Consider the following 26,556-nt stretch of genomic DNA (forward strand, 5'->3'; position numbering starts at 1 on the left):
ACCCATCTGATAAGCCTGGGTTTTGAATCCTGCTTTGTGAGTAAGTATTTAAGAGCAGCATGGTCAGTGTACACAATCACCTTTGATCCCACCAAGTAGGATCTAAACTTGTCAATGGCATAAACCACTGCAAGCAACTCTTTTTCTGTGGTTGTGTAATTTTTCTGTGCATCATTTAGAACACGGCTAGCATAGTAAATGACATGCAGAAGTTTGTTATGCCTTTGTCCCAACACTGCACCAATGGCATGATCACTGGCATCACACATTAATTCAAATGGTAATGCCCAGTCTAGTGCAGAGATAACTGGTGCTGTGACCAACTTAGCTTTCAGGGTCTCAAATGCCTGCAGACACTGTGTATCAAACACAAATGGTGTGTCAGCAGCTAACAGGTTACTCAGAGGTTTAGCAATTTTCGAAAAATCCTTAATAAACCTTCTGTAGAATCCTGCATGCCCCAGAAAGCTTCTGATTGCCTTAACATTGGCAGGTGGTGGTAATTTTTCAATTACCTCTACCTTTGCCTTATCCACCTCTATTCCCCTGCTTGAAATTTTGTGCCCAAGGACAATTCCTTCAGTCACCATAAAGTGACATTTCTCCCAGTTTAAAACCAGGTTAGTCTCTTGGCATCTTTTCAGGACAAGTGATAAGTGGTTAAGACAGGAGCTAAATGAGTCTCCATATACTGAAAAGTCATCCATGAAGACTTCCAGAAATTTCTCTACCATATCTGAGAAGATAGAGAGCATGCACCTCTGAAAGGTTGCAGGTGCATTGCACAGACCAAAAGGCATTCTCCTGTAGGCAAACACGCCTGAAGGGCAGGTGAATGCTGTTTTCTCTTGGTCCTGAGGGTCTACTGCAATTTGGTTGTAGCCTGAATAGCCATCCAAAAAGCAGTAGTAATCATGACCAGCTAGTCTTTCTAGCATTTGGTCTATGAATGGTAAAGGAAAATGATCCTTTCTGGTGGCTGTATTGAGTCTTCTGTAGTCAATACACATGCGCCACCCTGTGACTGTCCTTGTAGGAACCAGTTCATTTTTTTCATTATGAACCACTGTCATGCCTCCCTTTTTGGGAACAACTTGGACAGGGCTCACCCAGGGGCTATCAGAGATAGGATAAATAATCCCAGCCTCTAGTAATTTAGTGACCTCTTTCTGCACCACCTCCTTCATGGCAGGATTTAGCCTCCTTTGTGGTTGAACCACTGGTTTGGCATTATCCTCCAATAGGATCTTGTGCATGCATCTGGCTGGGCTAATGCCCTTAAGATCACTTATGGACCACCCAAGAGCTGTTTTGTGTGTCCTTAGCACTTTAATTAGTGCTTCCTCTTCCTGTGAATTTAAGGCAGAGCTTATAATCACTGGAAAAGTGTCACCCTCTCCCAGAAATGCATATTTCAGGGATGATGGTAATGGTTTGAGTTCAGGCTTAGGAGGCTTATCTTCCTCCTGAGGAATTTTCGAAAATTCCATTGCCTCCTCTGGCGCTTCCTGATCAGTTTGAGCATCTTTGAAGATGTCCTCAAGCTCTGATTCTAGGCTTTCAGCCATATTGATCTCTTCTACCAGAGAGTCAATAATGTCAGCGCCCATGCAGTCCTCTGGTGTGTCTGGATGCTGCATTGCTTTTACAGCATTCAACTTGAACTCATCCTCATTGACTCTCAAGGTTACTTCTCCCTTTTGTACATCAATGAGAGTTCGTCCAGTTGCTAGGAAAGGTCTTCCTAGAATGAGAGTTGCATTTTTATGCTCCTCCATTTCCAGCACCACAAAGTCAGTTGGAAAGGCAAATGGTCCAACCTTGACAATCATGTCCTCTATTATGCCTGATGGGTGTTTAATGGAACCATCAGCAAGTTGGAGGCATATCCTGGTTGGTTTGACTTCTCCAATCAACCCAAGCTTTCTGATAGTGGATGCAGGTATTAAATTAATACTTGCTCCAAGATCACATAAGGCCACCCTGGTGTAAGTGCCTTCCAATGTGCATGGTATCAGAAAGCTTCCAGGATCTTGAAGCTTTTCTGGTAAGCTTTTTAGAATGACTGCACTGCATTCTTCAGTGAGAAACACTTTTTCAGTTTCTCTCCAATCCTTCTTATGACTTAAGATCTCTTTCATGAACTTAGCATAAGAAGGTATTTGCTCAAGTGCCTCTGCAAAAGGAATCTTTATTTCAAGAGTCCTTAAATAGTCTGCAAAGCGGGCAAATTGCTTATCCTGTTCCGCTTTGCGGAGTTTCTGAGGATAAGGCATCTTGGCTTGATATTCTTCAACCTTAGATGCTGCAGGTTTATTCCTTACAGAAATGGTTGAAGAAGCCTTGTTAGGGGAGTAATCATCAGGACCCTCAGGTGCCTGATTCTCCTTGGGCGTTTGAACGCCAGGATTGGGAGGAATTTGGGCGTTAAACGCCAGCTTTTCCCCCTTTTCTGGCGTTTGAACGCCAGAACTGGGCAAGGAATGGGCGTTTAACGCCAAGTTCCCTTCCCTTTCTGGCGTTTGAACGCCAATATTCCTCTCTGGGCTCTCAATGTCCTCAGAGGGATTTTGAACAGTGGCTTGGTCATCCTCTGTCAACTGTTCCTTAATTGACTTCTTGCTCTTTTGAGCAGTGGCTTTCAGTGTTTTCCCACTCCTCAGTTGAACTGCTTGACATTCTTCTGTTATTTGTTTAGATATTTGCTGTTTTGCTTGATTCAACTGCAGTTCTATGCTCTTGTTAGCAACCTTAGTATCATGGAGCATTTCTTTAAATTCTGCTAACTGTTCTGTCATCAGGAGCAATTGTTGACTGAGCTCATTCATCTGTTCCTGAGGATTAGGATCAGTGACTAATGCCATGACCTCCTCCTTTGGAACGAGCTCATTGCTAGAATACAAGTATTGGTTTCTAGCAACAGTGTCTATAAGCTCTTGAGCTTCTTCAATTGTTTTTCTCATGTGTATAGAGCCACCAGCTGAGTGGTCTAAAGACATCTGAGCTCTGTCTGTAAGCCCATAGTAGAAAATGTCTAACTGTACCCACTCTGAAAACATTTCAGAGGGACATTTTCTTAGCATACCTCTATACCTCTCCCAGGCATCATAAAGGGATTCATTATCCTCTTGTTTAAAGCCTTGGATGTCCAGCCTTAGCTGTGTCATCCTTTTTGGAGGGTAAAAATGATTCAGGAATTTTTCTGATAACTGTTTCCATGTCTTTATGCTTGCTGTAGGTTGGTTATTTAACCACCTTTTTGCTTGATCCTTTACAGCAAATGGAAACAGTAACAGTCTGTAGACATCCTGATCTACCTCTTTATCATGTATTGTGTCAGCAATTTGTAAGAACTGTGCCAGAAACTCAGTAGGTTCTTCCTCTGGAAGACCGGAATACTGGCAATTTTGCTGCACTATGATAATGAGTTGAGGGTTTAGCTCAAAGCTGCTTGCTTTGATGGGAGGTATACAGATGCTACTCCCATATGCAGCTGTACTGGGGTTGGCATAGGACCCCAGAGTCCTTTTGGACTGGTTAATTCCACTTGAGTCCATAATAGACAAAAGGGAAATGAGAATAATTGCAAAGAGATGAATTTTGTTTATTTATTTATTGTTATTATTATTATATATATTTTTTTTTTTTTTTTGAAATAACCGAAAAAAAATTAAAAACAAAAAGAGATTTTTCTAAAAAAATTCGAAAATCAACAGGAAAATAAAATAAAATTTCGAAAATGAAAAGTAAAATAAGATCAAAGCAAATTGAGAACTGAATCAATTAGTAAAGAGAAAGATTTTGAAAACAGCAATTAAGAAGATATGATTGAAAAATTTTTATGAAAAAGATTTGATTTTTAAAAAGAGGAAAGAGAAAAACACAAAAGAACACCAAACTTAAAATTTTAGAAGATCAAACACAATTTTTTTCGAAAATTTTAGAGAGAAAAACACAAAGAGGACACCAAACTTAGAACTTTTAAGAATCAAAAAGGGACTAAGAACAAGAAAATTTCGAAAATTTAAAAGAAAGACAAAAAGCATGCAATTGACACCAAACTTAGAATATGAACTAGACTCAACTAAAAGACTCTAAACCACCAAAAAGAAAACAGTCCTAATCTAAGCAACAAAATAAACCGTTAGTTGTCCAAACTCCAACAATCCCCGGCAACGGCGCCAAAAACTTGGTGCACGAAATTGCAATAACACTTTTGCAATCCCGCACAACTAACCAGCAAGTGCACTGGGTCGTCCAAGTAATACCTTGCGTGAGCAAGGGTCGATCCCACGGAGATTGTCGGCTTGAAGCAAGCTATGGTTATCTTGTAAATCTTAGTTAGGAGATTAGAAAGTATCAGGATTGATTGTAAGAAGCAAAAGAACATGTAATAGTTACTTGTACTGCAGTAATGGAGAATGGGTTGAGGTTTGGAGATGCTCCATCTTCCGAATCTCTGCTTTCCTACTGTCTTCTTCATCAAACACGCATGTCTCCTTCCATGGCAAGCTCGTGTAGGGTCTCACTGTTGTCAGCAGCTACCTCCCATCCGCGCAGTGAAAGCTAATGCAGAGCACTCTGTCACAGTGCCGCCAATCACCGGTTTGGTTCCCTCCTCTACCGGAATAGAATCACTCTTTTGCGTCTGTCACTAACGCCCAGTAGATTACAGGTTTGAAGCATGTCACAGTCATTCAATCATTGAATCCTACTCAGAATACCACAGACAAGGTTTAGACCTTCCGGATTCTCTTGAATGCTGCCATCAGGTCCTGCCTATACCACGAAGACTCAGAAGAATCCAAGAGATAACTACTCAATCTAAGATAGAACAGAGGTGCTTGTCAGGCACGTGTTCATGGTTGAGAATGATGATGATTGTCACGGATCATCACATTCATCCGGATTAAGAACAAGTGTTATCTTAGAATGGAAGCAAGCATGATTGAATAAGAAACAGTAGTAATTGCATTAATCCATCAAGACACAGCAGAGCTCCTCACCCCCAACCATGGGGTTTAGAGACTCATACTGTGGAAGAAACGTGTACAATGTCTTAGAGTAGCATTCGGTACTGATTACAATGTAAAAAGGTCCTATATGTAGTAAACTAGTCTCCTAAGGTTTACAGAAATGAGTAAATGACAGAAAAATCCTCTTCCTGGCCCACTTGGTGTGTGCTTGGGCTGAGCAATCAAGGAAATTCGTGTAGAGACCTTTTCTGGAGTTAAACGCCAGCTTTGGTGCCAGTTTGGGCGTTTAACTCCAACTTTTAATCCAGTTCCGGCGTTTAACGCTGGAATTTCTGAGGCCGGATTGCTACGCGGGTTTGGGCCATCAAATCTTGGACAAAGTATGGACTATTATATATTGCTGGAAAGCCCTGGATGTCTACTTTCCAATGCCGTTGAGAGCGCGCCAATTGGGCTTCTGTAGCTCCAGAAAATCCACTTCGAGTGCAGGGAGGTCAGAATCCAACAGCATCTGCAGTCCTTTTCAGTCTCTGGATCAGATTTTTGCTCAGAACCTCCAATTTCAGTCAGAAAATACCTGAAATCACAGAAAAACACACAAACTCATAGTAAAGTCCAGAAAAGTGAATTTTAATTAAAAATTAATAAAAATATACTAAAAACTAACTAAAAGATACTAAAAACATACTAAAAACAATGCCAAAAAGTATACAAATTATCCGCTCATCAGCTATCCAAAGACATCTTGGATAGTTCAGAGAGACCATCATAGAAAATACCTATGATGCTCCATTCAGAAAGCATGTCTGAGGGACATTTTCTGATCAATTGTTTGTATCTTTCCCAAGCTTCATAGAGGGATTCTCCATCCTTCTGTCTGAAGGTTTGGACTTCCACTCTAAGCTTACTCCATTTTTGAGGTGGAAAGAACTTTGCCAAGAAGGCATTGACTAGCTTTTCCCAAGAGTCCAGGCTATCTTTAGGTTGTCAGTCCAACCATATTCTAGCTCTGTCTCTTACAGCAAAAGGGAATAGCATCAGTCTGTAGACCTCAGGGTCAACCCCATTAGTCTTGACTGTGTCACAGATTTGCAAGAACTCAGCTAAAAACTGATGAGGATCTTCCATTGGAAGTCCATGGAACTTGCAATTCTGTTGCATTAGAGAAACTAATTGAGGCTTAAGCTCAAAGTTGTTTGCTCCAATGGCAGGGATAGAGATGCTTCTCCCATAGAAATCGGGAGTAGGTGCAGTAAAGTCACCCAGCACCTTCCTTGCATTGTTGGCATTGTTGTTGTTTTCGGCTGCCATGGGTTCTTCTTCTTTGAAGAATTCGGTTAGGTCCTCTACAGAGAGTTGTGCCTTAGCTTCTCATAGCTTTCGCTTCAAGGTCCTTTCAGGTTCAGGGTCAGCTTCAACAAGAATGCCTTTGTCTCTGCTCCTGTTCATATGAAAGAGAAGAGAACAAGAAAATGTGGAATCCTCTATGTCACAGTACAGAGATTCCTTGAGGTGTCGGAGGAAAAGAAAAATAGAAGAAGGAGGTAGAAGAATTCGAACTTGATTAGATAGAGTTCGAATTGTGCATTAAGAAGGAGTTATACTCCATAAATAGAAGGATGTGAGAAGAGGGAAGAGAATTTTCGAAAGTTAAGTTAAAAAGATTTTAAAAACATTTTGAAAAATTGATTGATAATTTTCGAAAACTCAAAGTGGAAAAGAAATCAAGTGATTTTTGAAAAAGATTTTGAAATTAGAAATCAAAAAGATTTGATTGAAAACTTATTTTGAAAAAGATGTGAATAAAAAGATATGATTGAAAAGATTTGATTTGAAAACAATTTTAAAAGATATGTTTTGAAAACAATTTTTAAAAGATTTGATTTTGAAAATTAATGACTTGCCTAACAAGAAAAGATATGATTCAAACATTAAACCTTCCTCAACAGAAAAGGCAACATACTTGAAATGTTCAATCAAATCATTAATTGTTAGTAAGTATCTTTAAAAAAAAAAAGAAAAAAGAAAGAAATTGATTTTGAAAACATTTGATTGAAAAGATATGATTTGAAAAATATTTGATTTTGAAAAACTTTGAAAACTTGAAAAAAATTGATTTTGAAAACAAAATCCTCCCCCTTGTGCCATCCTGGCGTTAAACGCCCAGAATGGTATCCATTCTGGCGTTAAACGCCTAGAATGGTATCCATTCTGGCGTTTAACGCCCAGAATGCTACCTCTTTGGGCGTTAAACGCCCAACCAGGTACCCTGGCTGGCGTTTAAACGCCAGTCTGTCTTCTTCACTGGGCATTTTTGAATGCTCAGCTTTTTCTGTGTAATTCCTCTGCAGTATGTTCTGAATCTTCAATTCTTTGTATTATTGACTTGAAAAGACACAAATTAAAAATATTTTTGGATTTTTAATAATCAAAATGCAACAAGAATCAAATAACAATGCATGCAAGACACCAAACTTAGCAGTTTGTATACTACTGACACTATATGAGACACATAAACACTCAAGTCAAAAGAATTCAAAGATCAGAGTAAGAAATCATCAAGAAATACTTGAAGATCCTTAAGACACATGAATGAATGTATGCAATTGACACCAAACTTAAGATGAGACACTAGACTCAAGCAAGAAACATCAAATATTTTTGGTTTTTATGATTTTGTGAATTTTTTTTTTGTGCTTTTTTTCGAAAATTATATGAAGATAGAAAATAAAGGTTTCAGAATTCTCAATCTGATTTCCAGGAATCATTGCAATGCTAGTCTAAGACTCCGGTCCAGGAATTAGACATGGCTTCACAGCCAGCCAAGCTTTCAAAGAAAGCTTCGGTCCAAAACACTAGACATGGCCAATGGCCAGCCAAGCCTTAGCAGATCATTGCTCCAATAGCAAGATTGATAGAGATCAACAAGCTATTGTGATGACTAGTTGAAACCTCGGTCCAATAAGATTAGACATGGCTTTTCAGCCAGCCAGATTTCAACAGATCATCATGAAACACTAGAATTCATTTTTAAGAACTCTGAAAAAAAATACCTAATCTAAGCAACAAGATGAACCGTCAGTTGTCCATACACAAGAACAATCCCCGGCAACGGCGCCAAAAACTTGGTGCTGTTGCCGGATTTTGGCACTGATGTCACCGGACCAAAAGCTTGCCCAAAACTCGAACAATCCCCGGCAACGGCGCCAAAAACTTGGTGCACGAAATTGTGATCACTACTTTTACACAAACAATCCCCGGTAATGGCTCCAAAAACTTGGTGCTCAATACCATGGCATAAACACAACTTCGCACAACTAACCAGCAAGTGCACTGGGTCGTCCAAGTAATAAACCTTATGCGAGTAAGGGTCGATCCCACGGAGATTGGTGGTATGAAGCAAGCTATGGTCACCTTGTAAATCTCAGTCAGGCAGACTCAAATGGGTATAGTGATAAATGACTAAAGCATAAAGATAAAGATAGAGATACTTATGTAATTCATTGGTGAGAGCTTTAGATAAGCGTATGAAGATGCCTTCCCTTCCGTCTCTCTGCTTTCCTACTGTCTTCATCCAATCCTTCTTACTCCTTTCCATGGCAAGCTCATGTAGGGTTTCACCGTTGTCAGTGGCTACCTCCCATCCTCTCAGTGAAAATGTTCCCATGCTCTGTCACAGCATATGGCTAATCAGCTGTCGGTTCTCGGTCAGGCCGGAATAAAATCTATCGATCCTTTTGCGTCTGTCACTAACGCCCCGCCTACTAGGAGTTTGAAGCACGTCACAGTCATTCAATCATTGAATCCTACTCAGAATACCACAGACAAGGTTAGACCTTCCGGATTCTCTTGAATGCCGCCATCAGTTCTTGCCTATACCACGAAGACTCTGATCTCACAGAATGGCTGGCTCGTTTGTCAGGCGAGCACTCGGTTGTCAGGCGATCAACCATGCATCGTGTATCAGGAATCCAAGAGATATTCACTAGAGCTTTGATTGCTTGTAGAACAAGAGTGGTTGTCAGTCACTTTGTTCATGAGTGAGAATGATGATGAGTGTCACAGATCATCACCTTCATCAAGTTGAAGAACAAGTGATATCTTGGACAAAGAACAAGCGGAATTGAATAGAAGAACAATAGTAATTGCATTAATACTCGAGGTACAGCAGAGCTCCACACCTTAATCTATGGTGTGTAGAAACTCCACCGTTGAAAATACATAAGAACAAGAGTGATCATTGGCTTCGGCCCCAAAGAGGGAACCAGAAGAACCAAGATCTGATCTAAGAACTAGATGTCCGAAGATTAAAATACAATAGTAAAAGGTCCTACTTATAGAAAACTAGTAGCCTAGGGTGTACAGAGATGAGTAAATGACATAAAAATCCACTTCCGGGCCCACTTGGTGTGTGCTTGGGCTGAGCAATGAAGCATTTTCGTGTAGAGACTCTTCTTGGAGTTAAACGCCAGCTTTTATGCTAGTTTGGGCGTTTAACTCCCATTTTGGTGCCAGTTCCAGCGTTTAACGCTGGAATTTCTTGAGGTGACTTTGAACGCCGGTTTGGGCCATCAAATCTTGGGCAAAGTATGGACTATCATATATTGCTGGAAAGCCCAGGATGTCTTCTTTCCAACGCTTTTGAGAGCGCGCCAATTGGGCTTCTGTAGCTCCAGAAAATCCACTTCGAGTGCAGGGAGGTCAGAATCCAACAGCATCTGCAGTCCTTTTCAGTCTCTGAATCAGATTTTTGCTCAGATCCCTCAATTTCAGCCAGAAAATACCTGAAATCACAGAAAAACACACAAACTCATAGTAAAGTCCAGAAAAGTGAATTTTAACTAAAAACTAATAAAAATATACTAAAAACTAACTAGATCATACTAAAAACATACTAAAAACAATGCCAAAAAGGGTACAAATTATCCGCTCATCAGACACTCATCACCATTCTCACCTATGAACGCGTGCCTGACAACCACTTCCGTTCTACCTTAGATTGAGCGTGTATCTCTTGGATTCCTGGTCCATGCGTTTGATTGCCTCTCCTGACAACAGAGCTTTCAATTCCTTGAGATCAGAGTCTTCGTGGTATAAGCTAGAATCCATTGGCAGCATTCTTGAGATCTGGAAAGTCTAAACTTTGTCTGTGGTATTCCGAGTAGGATCTGGGATGGGATAACTGTGACGAGCTTCAAACTCGCGACTGTTGGGCGTGGTGACAGACACAAAAGGATAGTAAATCCTACTCCTACATGATCGAGAACCAACAACTGATTAGCCATGCGGGAAACCATAGAGGACCTTTTTCACTGAGAGGACGAGAGGTAGCCATTGACGCCGGTGAAACCCAACATACAGCTTGCCATGGAAGGGAGTAAGAAGGATTGGATGAAGGCAGTAGGAAAGCAGAGATTCAAGAGGAGCAAAGCATCTCCATACACTTATCTAAAATTCCCACCAATGAATTACATAAGTATCTCTATTTTTATTTTCTGTTTTATTTATCTTTTAATTATTAAAACTCCATAACCCATTTGAATCCGCCTGACTGAGATTTACAAGATGACCATAGCTTGCTTCAAGCCGACAATCTCCGTAGGATCGACCCTTACTCACGTAAGGTTTATTACTTGGACGACCCAGTGCACTTGCTGGTTAGTTGTGCGAAGTTGTGAAGAAGAGTTGAGATTACAATTGTGCGACTAAGTTGTTGGCGCCATTGTGTATCACAATTTCATGCACCGAGTTTTTGGCGCCGTTGCCGGGGATTGTTCGAGTTTGGACAACTGACGGTTCATCTTGTTGCTCAGATTAGGTAATTTTCTTCTTATTTTATTTTCAAAGAGTTTTCAAAAATCTTTCAAAATTTTTTCTTCTTTTTCGTTCTTTCTAAAATAATTTTCAAAAAATATAGAAAAAAATTCATAAAATCATAAAAACTAAAAAATATTTCATGGTTATTGTTTGAATCTAGGGCCAAATTTTAAGTTTGGTGTCAATTGCATGATTTTAATTGTCTTGCAATTTTCGAAACACATACATTGTGTTCTTGATGATCTTCAAGTCGTTCTTGATGAATTGCCTTGTTTGATCTTCATTATTTATTGATTTGCACTGCATGATGTTCTACATATGCATTCCTGCATTCATATGGCCCAAACATGAGAAAGTTCTAAGTTTGGTGTCCTCCATGTTTTTTCTTATTAAGAAAACTGAGTTCTTGATGTTCATCTTGATCTTCGAGATTGTTCTTGTTGTTCATCTTGACGTTCATAATGTTCTTGCATATATCTTGTGTTTTGATCGAAGAATTATATGTTTTGACTCATTTTGTTATTTTTCAAAATTGAAAACATATATTCTTGAATAAAGGATTTAGCAAAACGAAGATCCAAAAACATAAAGCAAAGGAACTACAGAGAAAAAACTGGGCGTTCAAAACGCCCAGTGAAGAAGGAAAAGTGGCGTTTAAACGCCAGCCAGGGTACCTGGCTGGGTGTTTAAATGCCCAAATCATGCAGTAATTGGGCGTTAAACGCCCAAAACATGCAGCTCCTGGGCGTTTAACGCCAGGATGACACAAGGAGAGGAATTTTGTGTTCAAATCAAATCTTTTTCAAATCTTCATAATTTTTCAAAATCAAATCTTTTTCAAATCAAATATTTTCAATCATATCTTTTTCAAAATCATATCTTTTCAAAAATATCTTTTTCAAAAAAAAAAATCAAATCTTTTTAATTTCCTTTTCAAATATTTTTCAAAATAAATTTCAATCATATCTTTTCAAACATATCTTTTTCAAATTATATCTTTTTCAAAATCAATTTCAAAATCTTTTCTAACTTATTATCTTTTTCAAATTTATTTCTTATCTTTTTCAAAATCACCTAACCATATTCTTTTACTTCAATTTTCGAAAATCACTTCCAATTTTTCAAAATTTCATTTAAAACTTAATTCTTTTTAAAAAAAATTTAGTTTTCAAAAATTTTCCCCCCTCTCATCTTTTTCTATTTAAACACTAACATTCCTCCTCCATTGTCAATTCGAACTCCATCTCTCTTTGTGTGTTTGAATTCTTCCTTACCTACCTCAAGGAATCTCTATACTGTGACATAGAGGATTCCATATTTTCTTTGTTTTCTTCTCTTTCATATGAGCAGGAACAAAGATAAAGGCATACTTGTTGAAGCTGATCCTGAACCTGAAAGGACACTGAAGAGGAAGCTAAGAGCAGCTAAAGCACAAAACTCTGAAGAGGACCTCACTGAAATTTTTGAAAAGGAAGCAGCAAAAGAAACAATTATGGCCGAACCAAACAACAATGCAAGGAAGATGCTTGGTGATTTTATTACACTAACTTCCAACTTTTATGGAAGAAGCATCTCAATCCCTGCCATAGGAGCAAACAATTTTGAGCTAAAGCCTCAATTAGTTTCTCTACTGCAACAAAACTGCAAATTTTATGGACTTTCATCAGAAGACCCTTATCAGTTCTTAACTGAGTTCTTGCAGATCTGTGACAATGTTAAGACCAATGGAGTTGATCCTAAAGTCTACAAGCTTATGCTTTTCCCTTTTGCTGTAAGAGACAGAGCTAGAACATGGTTGGACTCACAACCTAGAGATAGCCTGGACTCTTAGGATAAGCTGGTCACGGCCTTCTTAGCCAAGTTCTTTCCTCCGCAAAAGCTGAGCAAGCTTAGAGTGGATGTTCAGACCTTCAGACAAAAAGATGGTGAGTCCCTCTATGAAGCTTGGAAAAGATACAAGCAACTGACCAAAAAGTGTCCTTCTGACATGCTTTCAGAATGGACCACATTAGATATATTCTATGATGGTCTGTCTGAATTTTCCAAGATGTCACTGGACCACTTTGCAGGTGGATCCATTCACCTAAAGAAAACACCTGCAGAAGCTCAGAAACTTATTGAAATGGTTGCAAATAACCAGTTCATGTATACCTCTTAGAGGAATCCTGTGAGTAATGGGATGCCTCAAAAAAGAGGAGTTCTTGAAATTGATGCTCTAAATGCCATACTGGCTCAGAATAAAATATTGACCCAACAAGTCAATATGATCTCTCAGAGTCTGAATGGATTGCAAAATGCATCCAACAGTACTAAGGAAGCATCTTCTGAAAAAGAAGCTTATGATCCTGAGAAATTACATGGGTGAAGCCTTTGACAACACCTGTAATCCTTCATGGAAAAATCATCCAAATTTTTCATGGAAGGATCAACAGAAGCAAGGCTTCAATAATAACAATGGTGGAAGAAATAGGTTTAGCAATAGCAAACCTTTCCCATCATTATCTCAGCAACAGACAGAGTATTTTGAGCAAAATCTTTCTAGCTTAGCAAACATAGTCTCTGATCTATCTAAGGCCACTCTTAGTTTCATGAGTGAAACAAGATCCTCCATTAGAAATTTGGAGGCATAAGTGGGCCAGCTGAGTAAAAGGGTTACTGAAACTCCTCCTAGCACTCTCCCAAGCAATACAGAAGAGAATCCCAAAGGAGAGTGAAAGGTCATTGATATAATCAACATGGCCGAAACCTTAAAGGAGGAAGAGGACGTGAATCCCAATGAGGAAGACCTCAGGGGACGTCCGGTCAGTACGGAATCCCCTAATGAGGAACCAAAGGAATTTGAGACTCATACAGAGACTATAGAGATTCCCTTGGACCTCCTTTTGCCATTCATGAGCTCTGATAACTATTCATCTTCTGAAGAGGATGAAGATATTATTGAAGGGAAAGTTGTCCAATAATTAGGAGTAATCATAAAGCTGAATGCCAAGCTGTTTGGTAATGAGACTTGGGAGGAAGAGCCTCCCTTGCTCACCAATGAACTGAATACATTGGTTCAGCAAAATTTACCTCAAAAGAAACAGGATCCTGGTAAATTCTTAATACCCTGTACCATAGGCACCATAAACTTTGAAAAAGCTCTGTGTGACCTGGGGTCAGGGATAAACATGATGCTACTCTCTGTAATAGAGAGACTGGGAATTTATGAGGTACAGGCTGCCAAATTCTCATTGAAGATGGCAGATAATTCTATGAAAAAGGCTTATAGACTAGTAGAGCACGTGCTAGTGAAGGTTGAAGGCCTTTACTTCCCTGCTGATTTTATAATCCTAGACACTAGGAGGGACGAGGATGAATCCATCATCCTTGGAAGACCCTTCCTAGCCACAGCAAGAGCTGTGATTGATGTTGACAGAGGAGAGTTGATCATTCATGTGAATGAAGAATGCCTTGTAGTAAAGACTCAAGGTTCTCCATCTGTAACTATGGAGAGTAAGCATGAAGAGCTTCTCCCAACACAAAGTCAAACAGAGCCCCCACATTTAAACTCTAAGTTTGGTGTTGAGAGGCCACAGCCAAACTCTAAGTTTGGTGTTGAGAGATCTCAACCTTACTCTAATCATCTGTGAGACTCCATGAGAGCTCACTGTCAAGCTATTGACATTAAAGAAGCGCTTATTAGGAGGCAACCCAATTTTATTTTAAATTTATCTATATTATTTTGTTTCCTTTTAGGTTGATGATCATGTGAAGTCACAAAGACAATTACAAAAATAAAGAAAAAATGAAAAACAGCATTGAAAACAGCACACCCTGGAGAAAGGACTTACTGGCGTTTAAACGCCAATAAGGGTAGCAAAAATGGGCGTTTAAACGCCCAATCTGGCACCTTTCTGGGCATTTAAACACTAGAATAGGGCACCAGACTGGCGTTTAAACACCAGAACAGGGCAACAAACTGGCGTTAGACACCAGAATAGGAAGGAAAGCTGGCATTTAAATGCCAGAACAGGATAGCAAACTGGCGCTTAAACGCCAGAATTGCACTCTAAGGCGTTGTGAATGCCCAATTGGAGCAGGGATGAAGAATTCTTTGACCCTTCAGGATCTGTGGACCCCACAGGATCCCCACCAACCTCAACTCACGTTCTCTCCTCTTCACACCTTTCTACAATACTCTTCCCCAAATACCCTTCACTAATCACTTCCTTAACTCTTCCCCAAAAATCTCCACCCACCTTCAAAATTCAAAACCATTTCCCTCCCAAACCCACCCAAACCTTTTGGCCACTCACCTTTCTATCCCCTTGGCCGAAACACATACACCTTCCATCTCCTCCATTTTCTTCTTCTTCCCCTTCTTTCTTTCTTCTTTTGCTTGAGGACGAGTAAACCTTTGAAGTTTGGTGTGGTAAAAGCATTGCTTTTTGTTTTTTTATAACCGTTTATGGTACCTAAGGCCGGAGAGACCTCTAGAAAGAAGAAAGGGAAGGCAAGTGCTTCCACCTCCGAGTCATGGGAGATGGAGAGATTCATCTCAAGGGTCCATAGCTTAGTAGTAGAGCATTTGACTGCACATCAAGAGAGCCAACTCATGGACCTCAACAAGAGCATGAGGAAATTCTTCATCAAGAACTCACTGAGATGCCTCAAAGGGATGCAATTTCCTCCACACAATTATTGGGAGCAACTAGGGATGGAGCAACAAAGTCAAGGAAGAGACATAGAGGAGCTCAAGAGCACCATTGGACCTTCAAGAGGAAGACATGATCCTCACTAAGGTGGACTCATTTCTTAATCTCCTTGTCTATTTATCTTTCTATTTTCGGCTTTATGCTGTAGGTTCTATCTATGTTTGTGTCTTCACTACATGATCATTAGTGTCTAGTGTCTATGTCTTAAGCCTATGAATAACTCCATGAATCCTTCACCTCTCTTACATGAAAAATGTGCTTAATTACAAAAGAACAAGAAGTACTTGGATTTCAAATTTTATCTTGAAACTAGTTTAATTATTTTGATGTGGTGGCAATACTTTTTGTTCTCTGAATGAATGCTTGAACAGTGCATATTTTTTATCTTGTTGTTTATGAATGTTAAAGTTGTTGGCTCTTGAAAGAATGATGAACAAAGAGAAATGTTATTGATAATCTGAAAAATCATGAAATTGGTTCTTGAAGCAAGAAAAAGCAGTGAAAAAAAAGAGAGAAAAGAGAAAAAAATTGACGAAAAAAAAAAGAAAAAGAAAAAGCAAGCAGAAAAAGCCAATATCCCTTCAAATCAAAAGGAAAGGGTAAAAAAGATCCAAGGTTTTGAGTATTAATGGATAGGAGGGCCCAAGGAAATAAAATCCAGGCCTAAGCGGCTAAATCAAGTTGTTGATGAGCGGATAATTTATACGCTTTTTGGCATTGTTTTTAGGTAGTTTTTAGTAAGATCAAGCTACTTTTAGGGATGTTTTCATTAGTTTTTATGTTAAATTCACATTTCTGGACTTTACTATGAGTTTGTGTATTTTTCTGTGATTTCAGGTAATTTCTGGCTTAAATTGAGGGATTTGAGCAAAACTCTGAAAAAGGCTGACAAAAGGACTGCTGATGCTGTTGGAATCTGACCTCCCTGCACTCGAAATGGATTTTCTGGAGCTACAGAACTCCAATTGGCGCGCTCTCAACGGCGTTGGAAAGTAGACATCCAGAGCTTTCCAGCAATATATAATAGTTCATACTTTATTCGGAATTTGACGATGTAACTTGGCGTTGAACGCCAAGTACATGCTGCTGTCTGGAGTTAAACGCCAGAAAAACGTCATGATCCGGAGTTGAACGCCCAAAACACGTCATAACTCGGAGTTCAACTCCAAGAGAAGCCTCAGCTCGTGGATTGAACAAGCTCAGCCCAAACATACACCAAGTGGGCCCCGGAAGTGGATTTATGCATCAATTACTTACTCATGTAAACCCTAGGAGCTAGTTTATTATAAATAGAACTTTTTACTATCATAATCTCATCCTGGATTGTATTTTGAATCTTTTGATCAACTTAGGTCTTTTGATCATTCGGTCTTGTGACCACATGGGGGCTGGCCATTCGGCAATGCCTGAACCTTTTACTTATGTATTTTCAACGGTGGAGTTTCTGCACACCATAGATTAAGGGTGTGGAGCTCTGCTGTACCTCAAGTATTAATGCAATTATATTTTCTTTTATTCAAATCTCTCTTATTCTTATTCCAAGATATTCATTCGCACCTAAGAACATGATGAATTTGATGATTAGATAACCCTCATTATCATTCTCAATTATGAATGCACGTGATTGACAACCACTTCCGTTCTACATGCAACAGAGCTTGAATGTGTATCTCTTAGATTCCCCAACAGAATCTTCGTGGTATAAGCTAGATAGATGGTGGCATTCATGAGGATCCGGAAAGTCTAACCTTGTCTGTGGTATTCCGAGTAGGATTCCGGTAATGAATGACTGTGACGTGCTTCAGACTTGCAAGTGCTGGGCGTGATGACAAGCACAAAAGAATCAAGGGATTCTATTCCAGTAGGCGCGGGAACCAACCAGTGATTAGCCGTGCTGTGACAGAGCGCGTGAGCGTAGTTTTCACTACGAGGATGGGATGTAGCCTTCGGCCAGGTGATGCCTCCAGACGATTAGCCATGCGAGTGACAGCCGCAGAGGACCATTTTCCCGAGAGGATTGAAAGTAGCCATCGTCGAACGGTGAACCCCTATACACAGCTTGCCATGGAAAGGAGTAAGAAGGATTGAGTTGAAGCAGTAGGAGAGCAGGCGTCCTTGAGCCATACAGCATCTCCATATGCTTATCTGAAATTCCCACCAATGAATCTGCATAAGTGTTCTATCCCTTTTATTATATATCATCTATTTTCTTATTATTAATTTTCGAAACCATAAACAATTTTTATCTGCCTAACTGAGATTTACAAGGTGACCATAGCTTGCTTCATACCAACAATCTCTGTGGGATCGACCCTTACTCACGTAAGGTTTATTACTTGGACGACCCAGTACACTTGCTGGTTAGTTGAACGGAGTTGTGAATTCAACCAGTGCCATAATAATGATTTCACTCAAAATAGTTAGAACATTGATCACAATTGATCCATTGTTCACTCGTGCCAATTTCAAGTTCCATAATTTTACAAGGAGTGCAACTTAAAGAATAAGGATCACAATTTCGTCCACCAAGTTTTTGGCGCCGTTGCCGGGGATTTTTCAAGTATGGACAACTGACGGTTCATCTTGTTGCTCAGATTAGGTAATTTTCTTTTCAAAAAGTTTTCAAAAATCTTTCAAAAATATTTTTTTTATTATTTTCGTTTTTTCCAACTTTATTTTCGAAAAAAAAATTAATAAAAATCCAAAAAAATTAATAAATCATAAAAATCAAAAATATTTTGTGTTTCTTGTTTGAGTCTTGAGTCAATTTTTAAGTTTGGTGTCTATTGCATGCTTTAAAATTTTTTCTTGCATTTTTTCGAAAATCCATGCATTCATAGTGTTCTTCATGATCTTCAAGTTGTTCTTGACAAGTCTTCTTGTTTGATCTTGATGATTTCTTGTTTTGTGTTGTTTGTTGTTTTTCATATGCATTTTTGCATTCATATTTTCCATGCATTAAAGATTTCTAAGTTTGGTGTCTTGCATGTTTTCTTTGCATCAAAATTTTGTTCTTGATGTTCATCATGATCTTCAAAGTGTTCTTGGTGTTCATCTTGACATTCATAGCATTCTTGCATGCATTCATTGTTTTGATCCAAAAATTTCATGCATAAAGTATTTTTGTTGTTTTTCTCTTTCATAACTAAAAATTCAAAAATAAAAAAAAATATCTTTTCCTTATTTCCCTCCAAATTTTCGAAATTTTGGGTTGACTTGGTCAAAAATTTTTTAAAAATTAGTTGTTTCTTACAAGTCAAGTCAAAATTTCAATTTTAAAAAAAACTTATCTTTTCAAAATCTTTTTTCAAAAAGCATATCTTTTTCATTTTTTTTTATTTTCGAAAACTTTAAAAATTATTTTTCAAAATCTTTTTCTTATCTTTTATATCATATTTTCGAAAATGTGCTAATAATTAATGTGATTGGTTCAAAAATTTGAAGTTTGTTACTTTCTTGTTAAGAAAGGTTCAATCTTTAAGTTCTAGAATCTTATCTTGTAGTTTCTTGTTAGTTAAGTCATTTTAAAAATTAAATCTTTTTCAAAATATCTTTTTCTTAAAATTTTTTTTTCTTATCTTTTTATCATATCTTTTTCAAAAAAATTTTTATCTTTTTCAAAATTTGATTTCAAAAATATCTTATCTAACTTACTATCTTCTTATCTTTTTCAATTTTGATTTCAAATCTTTTTCAATCAACTAACTAACCTTTTGTTTGTTTCTTATCTTTTTCAAAACCACCTAACTAATTCTCCCTCTTCTATTTTCGAAAATATCTCTCTCTTTTTCAAAAATTATTTTTAATTAACTAATTGTTTCATGTTTTAAGTTTAATTACAATTATCTCTAATTTTTGAAAATCACTAACCCCTTTTCAAAATTATTTTCGAAATTTCTCTTCTCTTTTCTTCTTCTATTTAATTATTTAATTACTAACACTTCTCTTCACCTCTCTTCATCCAAAATCCGAATCTCCTTCTTCATCCTTCTACCCCTTTCTTCTTCTACTAACACAAAGGGATCTCTATACTGTGACATAGAGGATTCCTCTTTCTTCTCTTGTCTTCTTCTCTTTCATATGAGCAGGAACAAGGATAAAGGCACTCTTGTTGAAATTGATCCAGAACCTGAAAGGACTCTGAAGAGAAAATTAAGAGAAGCTAAATTACAACAATCCAGAAACAACCTTTCAGAAATTTTCGAACAAGAGAAGGAGATGGCAGCCGAAAATAATAATAATGCAAGGAGAATGCTAGGTGACTTCACAAAGCCAACATCCAAGTTTGATGGAAGAAGCATCTCCATTCCTGCCATTGGAGCCAACAACTTTGAGCTGAAACCTCAGCTAGTTGCTTTAATGCAACAAAACTACAAGTTTTATGGACTTCCATCAGAAGATCCTTATAAGTTTTTAACTGAGTTCTTGCAAATCTGTGAGATTGTAAAGACGAATGGAGTTGATCCTGAAGTCTACAGACTCATGCTTTTCCCTTTTGCTGTAAGAGACAGAGCTAGAATATGGTTGGACTCACAACCCAAGGACAGCCTGGACTCCTGGGATAAGCTGGTCACTGCCTTCTTGGATAAATTCTTTCCTCCTCAAAAGCTGAGCAAGCTGAGAGTGGATGTTCAAACCTTCAAACAAAAAGATGGTGAATCCCTCTATGAAGCTTGGGAAAGATACAAGCAGCTGACCAAAAGATGTCCATCTGACATGTTTTCAGAATGGACCATATTGGACATATTCTATTATGGCCTCTCTGAATTTTCGAAAATGTCATTGGACCATTCTGCAGGTGGATCTATTCACCTGAAGAAAACGCCTGAAGAGGCTCAAGAACTCATTGACATGGTTGCAAATAACCAGTTCATGTACACTTCTGAGAGGAATTCCGTGAATAATGGGATACCTCAAAAGAAAGGAGTTCTTGAAATTGATGCTCTGAATGCCATATTGGCTCAGAACAAAGTGTTGACTCAACAGGTCAACATGATCTCTCAAAATCTGAATGGATTGCAACATGCATCCAACAGTACTAGAGAGGCAGCTTCTGAAGAAGCTTATGATCCTGAGAACCCTGCCATGGCAGAGGTTAATTACATGGGTGAACCTTATGGAAACACCTATAACTCATCATGGAGAAATCATCCAAATTTCTCATGGAAGGATCAACAAAAACCTCAACAGGGTTTTAACAATGGTGGACGCAATAGGCTGGGTAATAGCAAGCCATATCCATCATCTTCTCAGCAACAGACAGAGAATTCTGAACAAAACACTTCTAATTTAGCCAATGTAGTCTCTGATCTGTCAAAGGCCACTTTCAGTTTCATGAATGAAACAAGATCCTCCATTAGAAATTTGGAGGCACAAGTGGGCCAGCTGAGTAAGAAAATCATTGAAACTCCTCCCAGTATTCTCTCAAGCAATACAGAAGAGAATCCAAAAGGAGAGTGCAAGGCCATTGACATAGTCAATATGGCCGAATGCACAAGGGAGGAGGAGGACGAAAATCCTAGTGAGAAAGACCTCCTGGGACGTCCCTCAAGCAAGAAGGAGTTTCCTATTAAGGATCCAAAGGAATCTGAGGCTCATACAGAGACCATAGAGATTCCATTGAATCTCCTTCTGCCATTCATGAGCTCTGAAGACTATTCTTCCTCAGAAGAGGATGAAGATGTAACTGGGGAGCAAGTTGCTCAATATTTAGGAGCTATCATGAAGCTGAATGCCAAATTGTTTGGTAATGAGACTTGGGAAAGTGAACCTCCTTTGCTCATTAATGAACTGGATACTTGGATTCAGAAAATTATACCTCAAAAGAAACAAGATCCTGGCAAGTTCTCAATACCTTGTACCATAGGCACCATGATCTTTGAAAAAGCTCTGTGTGATCTAGGGTCAGGGATAAATCTAATGCCACTCTCTGTAATGGAGAAGCTGGGGATCATTGAGGTACAACCTGCCTTGTTCTCATTACAACTGGCAGACAAGTCATTAAGACAAGCCTATGGAATAGTAGAGGACGTGCTAGTAAAGGTTGAAGGCCTTTACATCCCTGCTGATTTCATAATCCTAGACACTAGGAAGGAAGAGGATGATTGCATCATCCTTGGAAGACCTTTTCTAGCCACAGCAGGAGCTGTGATAGATGTCAACAGAGGTGAGTTAGTCCTTCAATTGAATGGGGACTACCTTGTGTTTAAGGCACATGGCCATCCCTCTGTGACAGAAGAGAGTAAGCATGAAGAGCTTCTCTCAGTTCAGAGTCAAGAAAAGACCACACAGTCAAACTCTAAGTTTGGTGTTGTGAGGCCACAACCAAACTTTAAGTTTGGTGTTAAGACCCCATATCCAAACTCTAAGTTTGGTGTTGGGACTATACAACATTGACCTGATCACCTTGTGGCTCCATGAGAGCCACTGTCAAGCTATTGACATTAAAGAAGCGCTTGTTGGGAGGCAACCCAATTTTATCTAATTTCTATTTTATACAATTTTATTGTTATTTTGTGTTTTATTAGGTACATGATCATGAGGAGTCACGAAAAAAATCAAAAAAATTAAAAACAGAGTCAAAAACAGAAGAAAAAAAATTTTCACCCTGGAGGACGCACAGGCTGGCGTTCAACGCCAGTAAGATGCATCTGGCTGGCGTTCAACGCCAGAACAGAGCACCATTCTGGCGCTGAACGCCAGAAAGAAGCAACATCCTGGCGCTGAACGCCAGGAATGTGCCTAAAGGAGACAAACTGGCGCTGAACGCCAGTAACAAGCATGAAACTGGCGTTCAACGCCAGAAACATGCATTACATGGGCGTTGAACGCCCAGAACATGCACCAATGGGCGTTTGAACGCCAGAATGATGCATGAAGGCATTTTACATGCCTATATGGTGAAGGAATGGTATTTGTTTTCACCTCAGGATCTGTGGACCCCACAGGATCCCCACCTACCATATTCCCACCTTACCTTTTAATCCTAATCACACTCTCCTAATCCTAAATCTCATTCTTCCTACTCCCCATGTCACACTTCCCAACATCCATCACCAATCACCTCAATTCCTCTTCCCAATTACCCCATTCACCATTCACATCAACCCACTCTTCCCCATAAACCCCACCTACCTTCATAAAATTCAAATTCAATTTCCCACCCATTCCCACCCAAAATGGCCGAACAGCCACCCTACCCTCTCCCTATAAATACCCTTCCACTCTACTTCATTTTCACACAACACAACCCCTTCTTCTCCCACATAGCCGAACCTACCTCTCTCCCTCTCTACCATATTTTCTTCTTCTTCTTCTACTCTTCTTTTCTTTCTTGCTCGAGGACGAGCAAAATTTTAAGTTTGGTGTGGTAAAAAAGCATAAGCTTTTTGTTTTTCCATTACCAATGGCACCTAAGGCCGGAGTATCCTCTAGAAAAGGAAAAGGGAAGACAAAAGATTCCACCTCCGAGTCATGGGAGATGGAAAGATTCATCTCCAAGAGCCATCAAGACCACTTCTATGATGTTGTGGCAAAGAAAAAGGTGATCCCTGAGGTCCCTTTCAAGCTCAAGAAGAATGAGTATCCGGAGATCCGACATGAAGTTCAAAGAAGAGGTTGGGAAGTCTTAACCAACCCCATGCAACAAGTCGGAATCTTAATGGTTCAAGAGTTCTATGCCAATGCATGGATCACTAGGAACCATGACCAAGGTATGAACCCAAGCCCAAAGAATTATCTCACAATGGTTAGGGGGAAATACTTGGATTTCAGTCCGGAAAATGTAAGGTTGGCATTCCACTTGCCTATGATGCAAGGTGATGAACGCCCCTACACTAGAAGGGTCAATTTTGATCAAAGATTGGACCAAGTCCTTATGGAGATTTGTGTGGAAGGAGCTCAGTGGAGAATAGATTCCAAAGGCAAGCCAGTTCAACTAAGAAGACTGGATCTCAAGCCTGTGGCTAGAGGATGGTTGGAGTTCATTCAACGCTCCATCATTCCTACTAATAACCGATCTGAAGTTACTGTGGATCGGGCCATCATGATCCATAGCATCATGATTGGAGAGGAAGTAGAAGTTCATGAGGTCATCTCCAATGAACTCTACAAAATAGCCGACAAGCCTTCACCCATGGCACGGCTAGCCTTCCCTCACCTTATATGCCATCTATGTTACTCAGCTGGAGTTATCATAGAAGGAGATGTCTCCATTGAAGAAGACAAGCCCATCACCAAGAAAAGGATGGAGCAAGCAAGAGAAGCTCCTCACGGCCCTCAAGAAGTGCATGAGGAAGCTCATCATCAACAAATTCCTGAGATGCCTCAAGGAATGCACTTTCCTCCAAACAACTATTGGGAGCAACTCAACACCTCTTTAGAAGGATTGAGTCACAATGTGGAACAATTAAGGGTGGAACATCATGAGCACTCCATCATTCTCCAAGAAATAAGAGAAGATCAAAGAGCAATGAGGAAGGAGCAACAAAGGCAAGGAAGGGACATAGAAGAGCTAAAGAACATCATTGGTCCTTCAAGAAGAAGACGCTACTAGAGGTGGATTCATTCCTTGTTCTTATTTCTTTCTGTTTTCGGTTTTTAGTACTATGTTTATCTATGCTTTGTGACTTTATTTCATGATCATTAGTATGTAACCATGCCTTAAAGCTATGAATAAAATCCATTACTCCTTCACCTCTCTTAAAAGAAAAATGTTTTAATTCAAAAGAACAAGAAGTACATAAATTTCGAAAATAGCTCTTGAATTTAGTTTAATTATATTGATGTGATGACAATACTTTTGTTTTCTGAATGAATGCTTGAACAGTGCATATGTCTTTTGATCTTGTTGTTTATGAATGTTAAAATTGTTGGCTCTTGAAAGAATGATGAACAAAGAGAAATGTTATTGAGGATCTGAAAAATCATGAAATTGATTCTAGAAGCAAGAAAAAGCAGTGAAAAAGAAGAAGCATTCGAAAAAAAAAAAGAAAAAAAGAAAGAGAGTATATAAAAAAGAAGGAGCAGTAGAAAAAGCCAATAGCCCTTAAAACCAAAAGGCAAGGGTAAAAAGGATCCAAGGCTTTGAGCATCAATGGATAGGAGGGCCCAAGGAAATAAAATCCAGGCCTAAGCGGCTAAATCAAGCTGTCTCTAACCATGTGCTTGTGTCATGAAGGTCCAAGTAAAAAAGCTTGAGACTAAGTGGTTAAAGTCGTGATCCAAGGCAAAAGAGTGTGCTTAAGAGCTCTGGACACCACGAACTGGGGACTTTAGCAAAGCTAAGTCACAATCTGAAAAGGTTCACCCAGTTATGTGTCTGTGGCATTTATGTATCCGGTGGTAATACTGGAAAACAAAGTGCTTAGGGCCACGGCCAAGACTCATAAGTAGCTGTGTTCAAGAATCAACATGCTTAACTAGGATAGTCAATAACACTATCCGAAATTCTAAGTTCCTAGAGAAGCCAATCATTCTAAACCTCAAAGGAAAAAGTGAGATGCCAAAACTGTTCAGAAGCAAAAAGCTACAAGTCCCGCTCATCTAATTATAATTAATATTCATTGATATTTTGGAATTTATAGTATATTCTCTTCTTTTTATCCTATTTGATTTTTAGTTGGTTGGGGACAAGCAACAATTTAAGTTTGGTGTTGTGATGAGCGGATAATTTATACGCTTTTTGGCATTGTTTTTAGGTAGTTTTTAGTAAGATCAAGCTACTTTTAGGGATGTTTTCATTAGTTTTTGTGTTAAATTCACATTTCTAGACTTTACTATGAGTTTGTGTGTTTTTCTGTGATTTCAGGTAATTTCTGGCTGAAATTGAGGGATTTGAGCAAAACTCTGAAAAAGGCTGACAAAAGGACTGCTGATGCTGTTGGAATCTGACCTCCCTGCACTCGAAATGGATTTTCTGGAGCTACAGAACTCCAATTGGCGCGCTCTCAACGGCGTTGGAAAGTAGACATCCAGAGCTTTCCAGCAATATATAATAGTCCATACTTTATTCGGAATTTGACGACGTAACCTGGCGTTGAACGCCAAGTACATGCTGCTGTCTGGAGTTAAACGCCAGAAAAACGTCATGATCCGGAGTTGAACGCCCAAAACACGTCATAACTCGGAGTTCAACTCCAAGAGAAGCCTCAGCTCGTGGATTGAACAAGCTCAGCCCAAACATACACCAAGTGGGCCCCGGAAGTGGATTTATGCATCAATTACTTACTCATGTAAACCCTAGGAGCTAGTTTATTATAAATAGAACTTTTTACTATCATAATCTCATCCTGGATTGTATTTTGAATCTTTTGATCAACTTAGGTCTTTTGATCATTCGGTCTTGTGACCACATGGGGGCTGGCCATTCGGCCATGCCTGAACCTTTTACTTATGTATTTTCAACGGTGGAGTTTCTGCACACCATATATTAAGGGTGTGGAGCTCTGCTGTACCTCAAGTATTAATGCAATTATATTTTCTTTTATTCAAATCTCTCTTATTCTTATTCCAAGATATTCATTCGCACCTAAGAACATGATGAATGTGATGATTAGATAACCCTCATTATCATTCTCAATTATGAACGCACGTGATTGACAACCACTTCCGTTCTACATGCAACAGAGCTTGAATGTGTATCTCTTAGATTCCCCAACAGAATCTTCGTGGTATAAGCTAGATAGATGGCGGCATTCATGAGGATCCGGAAAGTCTAACCTTGTCTGTGGTATTCCGAGTAGGATTCCGGTAATGAATGACTGTGACGTGCTTCAGACTTGCAAGTGCTGGGCGTGATGACAAGCGCAAAAGAATCAAGGGATTCTATTCCAGTAGGCGCGGGAACCAACCAGTGATTAGCCGTGCTGTGACAGAGCGCGTGAGCGTAGTTTTCACTGCGAGGATGGGATGTAGCCTTCGGCCAGGTGATGCCTCCAGACGATTAGCCATGCGAGTGACAGCCGCAGAGGACCATTTTCCCGAGAGGATTGAAAGTAGCCATCGTCAAAGGGTGAACCCCTATACACAGCTTGCCATGGAAAGGAGTAAGAAGGATTGAGTTGAAGCAG

General features: G+C 39.2%; 1 non-coding gene across 1 annotated transcript; it reads left to right on the forward strand.

Annotated features, from left to right (window-relative positions):
• The first annotated feature begins 5,774 nt into the window (after positions 1-5,774).
• Positions 5,775-5,882, forward strand: LOC130952583 (small nucleolar RNA R71). The gene has a single exon (XR_009074763.1). It is a non-coding gene; the product is annotated as a small nucleolar RNA R71 (small nucleolar RNA).
• The last annotated feature ends 20,674 nt before the right edge of the window (positions 5,883-26,556 follow it).

This window comes from Arachis stenosperma, chromosome 9 (genome assembly GCF_014773155.1).
Source record: "Arachis stenosperma cultivar V10309 chromosome 9, arast.V10309.gnm1.PFL2, whole genome shotgun sequence".
Taxonomy (NCBI): domain Eukaryota; kingdom Viridiplantae; phylum Streptophyta; class Magnoliopsida; order Fabales; family Fabaceae; genus Arachis; species Arachis stenosperma.